The following is a 7,272-nucleotide window of genomic DNA, read 5'->3' on the forward strand; positions in this document are numbered from 1 at the left end:
CCCAGCTTCTGGGACTTGTTTCTTAATCAGGTTAAGGAGTATTTCATATCAAGACAATTTATTTTTTTACCTCTATATATATATGTGTGTATGTGTAAAAGATATTGCCTAAATTAACTGGTTTGTTCCTTACTTGTTATGTCTAAAGGCTGGCTTTCCAAAATGTTTCAGAATCAACACATTGATATAAAGAGTTACTGAAGCAGAGGCCCAAGAGAGCTCTGGAAAGTTCTGGATTTTTTTTTCTCCCCCATTCAAGGGTCTTAAGTTAGATATTACCTGTGTAGAGGCAAAATTGGGACTGGGGCATGGGCAGAAGAAAGGAGGATTTCCCTTTTGGTGGCATAATTGTAAAACAAGAGAAAAATCTCAGGGCTGAAGCTGAGACTTGCTCCAACCATCTGCTCTGGGGAAAATCTGGTTTGAGCAGAAGCATGGCAGTGAAGTGACAAAACGTAAACCAGTGACACTGTTTTACACAGAGCACCAGCTTTCCCTGCCAGACCTATTTTTTTTTTCTTAATGGTATCCTGATAAGGAAGCACAAGTGGAAAGATTTAAAAGGTAAGATCCAGCATCTTGCCTGAAAAGTTTTTAAAAATCATTCTGTTTCATCCATTACCTTCCTCTTCCCTCCCCACCCTCTTATTTATCTCAGAGTGCCTTTTTTGTGCCTGTTTTAGAAGAGCCAAGGATTATCTGTCAAGAGCTGTGAACTTTCCAAGTCTTGCTCAGGCACTCCTACCCTGTAGTGCCTTATTCCAGGAGAAAAGGGATTTTTCTAATTTCAGATTAGAGCTATTGCTGAAGGAAAGTGACCCTTAAACTGTGATTTGCCATTAAATTCATACACTTAAGATTTAAAATTTTAAAAACTTTCTTTAAGATTTTAACTTTTCTCAAGGCTCTGGAAAAAAACTACCATAAATCTAAAAATGTACAACTTCAATAGTAGTTGAAAGGTTCTGGAGGGTGATTCATTTCTTTCTGCCATTGTAGATGTCACTGCTCCTGGATTTTGGCAATACTTTGAATATTTACTTTACTGGCTTTTATCTGATCTGTTTTTTCCCCGTTTTCCATCTGACCTTTGCTGACAGGAACAGGGAGGGAGGTGCTTGAGTAGCTGAGGTTTGTCCTTTTCCCTTGTAAAAGCTCCATGTGCTGACCTCACTGAATTCAGCAAAATTGGCAGGAGGAGGTTCCCAAAGCTGCTTTTCAGAGCAGCACAAGAGAGGAGTTAAAGGTGGGGCAGCAAGCAAATTAGTCAGTTGTGAAGAAGTGTAAAATTTGAATCTGTTTTTCTAGTTCATACATTTATCCCTGTAGTGCCAGGAAAAATGTCAGTATTGTGGACTGAGACATAAGGAGGGGTTAGAAATGGTGGGGGGCACAGGATGGGAATCTACAGCATTCCAAGTAAGCTAAAGGATCCAAAGAATTCACCTGATCCCTTGGGATTTGCTGTAACTGGAGCTGTCTCCTGTTCTGCACTGGCACAGGGAGGAAAGACCTTTCTTACCCATAGCAGCAACACGGTGAGACCAGAGGAATTGGGTAAATAAATGGAGTTTCTGCACAGCTGAAGAACTTTCCAGAGCTCTCTCCCATGGCAGGGATGAAGGCAGCAAAGAGAAGGGGACAGGGAATCCAGCAGGGCTGAAGTTCCTCTGCAAAGCTTGTAAATGTGATGCTTTTTGCATGTCTGAGAACTCTGCTGGCCTGGTGCTGGTTAGCTGTGCTAGGGCTGATTAAAACTGAGCTTATCTTTGTTTCAAATGCTCTGAAGACCAACAAAGACACTGCAGTTTGTTCAGTCTTTTACCTGAAGGCCAGAACCTGAACAGAACTGTATTTTTTTTTTCTGAAGTGAGTGCCTGCATCTTTTGTTTACCTTTGCTGCTTATGCAAGCGCTGACTAAACATGAAAACTTTTGCACATGGATATTTTTATCAACAATTTATGCTGCATTTGTTTGTCACTCTAAGAGATTAGCAGCCCTAATGTTGGCTCTGCAAAAATGCTTTTTAATTTCTCAGCTGAAGACAGCTGTTCAGTAAAATCTGCACAATATTTTGCAAGCAGGCAATGGCTTAAGGTTTATTTTCTCATTGTCGTGTCCAGTGTTATTTCCCATTTCTTGTACAAGAACTCTGGCTGGCAGGGGTTCCTCTGAGCAGCCAGACCAATCTCATCTGCCCACCAAGCTCATTTCTGAAAACTTCTGCTTGCTGTTTCAAATCTCACACAATTCTCACTGCCAGAAGTTTCCTGACACTGCCCATCATCCAACAGCTTTTCTTACTCTATAGTCTCAACTAAGGGAGAGGGAAGACTTCTTATGTTTCAAGGAGCTGGGAAAAATCATCACTCTGAGCTGTATTTATTGCACATGTTCACAAAGGTACCATACAAAGAGTTCAATAAAAGCTGTTTGGTTGCAGAATGGCTCTGGGTTGTTTTTTTAATGCCAGTTCAAGCTTGGAAGAAATTGGTGCAGCAGACCCCTGGCTGTCAGTGTGAGGCCCATGGGACTCTGCAGGTCTTTCCATATCTCCAGAGCAAGGCCAGTGCTGCCAGTGCTCTCTTGCTGGGTGTTCAGGTGCCTCCCCACACCCAGAGCTCTGTCCTCAGCTTCATCTTCTCCTCCCTGACCCAGCAGCACGGGGTGAGTGCATCCTGCACATCCTTCTCGTGTGATACCCAAATGCTGCTGCTGGCACAGGGGCAGAAAGGGACCCTGGGGGCAGAAGGCATCACTTCTGTGCATGGAGAGACCATTTCAGCCAAAGGCCAAAGGCTGCCCCAGCACAGAGAGCTGCAGGAAGCAGCAGGGATCAAGTTCCACCTTCCAGCAGGCTGAGCAGGGAGCTGGACAGGTTCAGAAATTCCCCTGGTGAGGAACATCAGGCTCTGAAGCCAGAGCAGTGCTGAGAGGTCAGCACCTTGTCACAGCAGCCCCCAGGCTGGAGCTGAGAGCAGGACACTGCCCCAAAACCCCATTTTTTTTTGTAAGACCTCCTGCCAGCTGAGTCACAGCCTGATGCCAGCCCTGGACTGAGCTGTCCCCAGTGAGGAGCTGCCCCTCCTCATGGGTCACCAGCAGGAAAATTACTGGGTACAATCAGCTGTGCTGGCTCTGCAGATAAAGGGAGGACTTCAGTCCAGAGAGCTGCCTTATGAAAGCAATAAAAAAAAAAGAGGCTTGGGGAAGGAAGGAAAAAAAAAAAAAAAGCACAAGCACTAATCCACACTCGTGTTCTGATGGAGTGCTGCTGCCTTCGTCACGTGCTGGAGCATGGTGGGTGAGGGCAGACCCACAGGACATGACTCGTGGAGGGGACTAAGAGCAGCCAACTCACCTGCCACCACCCTGTCCTGTGGAAAAATCCACTTCTAGTTAGAGGAAAAGCCAAGTGCTGTTTGCCCTGCAGGTTTCACTGCCCTTTCAGGAGTTAAAAACCTGCCAAATCCCAGGTTTGGGGAGGTCAGTGCCTCCTCCAGCTGGGTTTGTGTGCCCAAACAAACAGGGCAAGGGGCCTGTGGGCACCAGCTGGCCCTGTGCTCCCTGCCACAGACACTGCATGGCCCTGGGTGCTGGAACCCTGCAGCTGGGAGTTTTGAAATTTCTGTGCTTTCTGGCACTGTCCCCCTGGAGAACACTGCTTGTGACCTGAGCCTTGGAGAAGGCTCCACATTTGAGTGATGGAGTTAAAATCACTGGTGTGTATTTAGCACACCATGTGTGATTTCACATGGTGAAGGGTTTTCAGTTTGGGGTTTTTAGAATATAGTAACAGGTATGAGACAAGATATTCTTGGGCATTGTCCATTTCTGTCTTCTTCTTCCTTCTTCTTCTTGCTTCACAGCTGTGTTCATTCCTTCCCCTGGGGAAGCTGGAGAGCAGGCAGTGTCCTGATCCACAGCAGGAGCTGATCTGCCCCTGGGACAAGCAGGACCACCAGGTCACCCCTGCTGGCCTGGGGAGGGTGGGAAACACGGTGTGTCTGGAGCTGCTCGTGCCTTGTGCTCCTTCCAGCAGCTCTGCTCCTCCCTGGATGGCCCCACAGCATCAAAGGAAGCTCCTCAGAGGAGCTGAATACTCTGGGTTCTACTGGTGCCTTTTTGGGGCTACCTAAAACAGAGGCCAGACAACATTAAGGGGATAAAAAGCAGTTCTATTTATTGAAGGGACTTCAGGTACATTTAGGGCAGATGAAGCCCCCCAGGGTTACACCCAAAAAGGGTAATGGGTTTTCACACTTTTATAAGTTTGGTCCATTTGCATATTGGGGTTAATCTTCCAATTACAGCTTCAGGTAGTGAAGTCATTTACCCCAAGTTTGCTGCCCCCCAAACTCACTTTTGTTTAGATTTCTTGGGGCTCAAGACAGTGAGGTGCCCTTGATTCCCAGGCTGGAGAGGAATTGTGTTGTCTGACCAAGATGGGAAAGCAGCAGCCAACACTCTGTATGGAGTTTGGAGTTATACACTGAAGAATTACAGGATTACAAATACATGAAAAATACAAAAGCTGAAATCCTAAGGCATCAGTACAAGCAAATGGTGACCTCTCCTGACACAGGTGGGTGTGAACAGCTGCTCCAACATAGTCCCAAAATTGTAACTTTTCTAACCCATTCCTGCCTTGGCCTGTTCCATCATTTTGCACTGCAGCAAGACTTCTACACCAAGTGCATTGAGCAGGTAAAACAAATGTTTGTAACAGCAAGGCACAGCCTCCCTTCCTCCCAGTTTACCCACATTATTCAGATAGCAGGTGCCATCACCAGTACTCCAACTCACAGCCAATTCAGCTCATCCAGAAGCAGTTTTAACCTTGTGCCCTCACAGCAAGATGTGCCAAAAAAATCCAAGAACTAAGGAAAGCTTGTTCTGCCCTGAATTATTTGCTAAGCCCTCCCAAAACATTGCTAACCTCTCTCCTGACATCTTCTCAAGCCCTGATTTGGAGCTTCAACTACTTTGATAAAGCCATTTTGAATATTAAATTACATGGCAGGGGAAACTGTGGATTTCTTCCCACTTGGTACAGCAGATTTAAAACCAGATTGTCTCTTCTAGGAAAAAAAAAATTAAAAGAAATCACTGGTGGGGGGTGACTGTGGTCATGAGAGGTCTTTCCTCCCAAGTGCCCAAAAGTAAAACCTGAGTGCTGCATCCCCACAGGGGTCACAGAATTACAGGATGGTTTGGGTTGGACCTTAAAGCTCATCTCATTCCCAGCCCTGCCATGGGCAGGGACACCTCCCACTATGCCAGGCTGCTCCAAGCCCCATCCAGCCTGGCCTTGGACTCTTCCAGGAATCCAGGGACATCTGCAGCTTCCCTGGGCTGTCCCCACCCTCCCAGGGAAGATGAGGTGAGAACTATAAAACTCCCTCTGCAAGGAGGAAGTTTGGTGGCGTTTTAAAAGCAGAGTCCCTCTCCCTGGGCGTGGATTTTTGTGTCACACCTTCTGGTGAGAGCTCAGAGCCATCCCAGTGCTCTCAGCTGCCTCCCCCCATTTTTTTTTGGCTGGGTGATTGTTGTTTCCCATCCTGGGGATGCTGATGTTTGGCCAGTGGAATCCTGCAATTGTTCAGGTAGAGGATGGGGAATGAGCACCTGTGCCCTGTGCTCTCGTGTGGTTTTTAAACTTAGTTACACCAGCACTGCAGCACAGCCAGGTAAAATTAGATTTTATGGTGTGTACAGGCTGGGAAATGCCTGGCATTCCTGTGAGGGTGGAAGCATAGCAAAGATTCCAGTGCAGACCCCAGCTCCTCCTCTGCTCTTAACCCAGCACAGGCAAAGCAGGAAAACCCATGTCAAAATACCTCAAAAAAAACAATGGTGTGTGTGACAGTAGGGCTGGTGATGCCAAAGAGCCTGAATGAACAGCAGCTCTGGGGATGGTGGTGGTGGGGAAATATTGTGGTTAAACCCAGCCAGCAACCAAGCCTGAGCATTCTGGTCAAATGCAGTGAACAGCTTAACCTTGCCCCAAAAAAGGGGATTTTTTTTCAAAGTCCCCAAACTTGCCACTTAGACCTTTTTTAAAAAGAAAGTATTTAATTAAAATTTTATTTCTCTAAAAGAAGCATTTTATTTAAAAATTTTCTTCTGTCCCTCCAATCCCCATCAAAATCTTGCTTCCTTTCCCCATTTCTTGATGAAATGTTTGCAGAAAGTTTGGTCACTGAAGAATCTTATTTTTGAGCACACACTGCTGCAGGAGACAACCAGGAAAGGGTGGCTGGGTTATTCTGTAACTGCAATGCCCAGAAAACACAATTCTTGCTGGGGTTGGGGTTATTTGCAGCCTCTTGAGGGGAGAGCTGGATGTTCTCTGTCACATCAGATAGCCCACAAGAGCTTTCTGTGATGGATTACCTCTGGCAATGTTTTCCAGAGAGTCCATTTATTGCAAAAAGACCGAAGGTAAAGTCATCCCAGTGCTGATACCAGTCTTGTCTTCAAAAGTTTAATTCCAAAATAAGCGTTCTAACACGCCTCATTATTGCTGATCAGTGTGATGTGTGCTTTGGAGGAGCACAGCCCCAGCTCTGTGTGCTACCCTCGCTCTGGGGAGGGAAAAGAGGCACTGAAATTCTCATGGGCTCTTCCTCCTCAAGCAAAATCTGCATCCATGAGATCTCCTGATCCCCAGGTGCTGTTTGGGAATCCTGTGGAGCAGAGGCTGCTCAGTGCTCCCAGCTGGTTCAATGGCAGAGCACAAGAAGCAGAAGAGGTTTGGGGCTGGAGGAGGTGCAGAACTAACCCTGGGACCCCAGAGGACACAGAGAGTCCCACCAGACAGCACCTAACACATTATGGCATTTCTGTCACTACTCATGATTCAGCAAGGCCCATGCTGACACATGAGCTGGGCTTAAGACACAAAACCAAAACAGCAGCGAAATTCTACAACCAGCACCAAATTGCTGGGGGAAAGGGTTCAGAGCACTCCTATGTATTAAAACAAACAATAAATTGCTTATCTTCCCTTCCTCCCCTCGCAGGGCAATCAGGTGCTGGGCACAGTGAGGTGTGGGGCAGGACCCAGCCGAGTCCCTCCCGTTTGTCACAGGTGTCCCCTGCCACCAGCACATATTAACTGGGGCTGAGGCTCGGCTCACACACTTGGCTGACGGGCTGCAGGGGTGAGTATTGCCTCAGCTGCCACTTCCCTGGGAAATGGGGACCCTCAGGGTCGTGGGGACACCTGGAATTTGGCAGCCCCTTTGCAAACTCTGATTCTCACCTG

The sequence above is a fragment of the Catharus ustulatus genome, chromosome 2, assembly GCF_009819885.2.
Source record: "Catharus ustulatus isolate bCatUst1 chromosome 2, bCatUst1.pri.v2, whole genome shotgun sequence".
Lineage (NCBI taxonomy): Eukaryota > Metazoa > Chordata > Aves > Passeriformes > Turdidae > Catharus > Catharus ustulatus.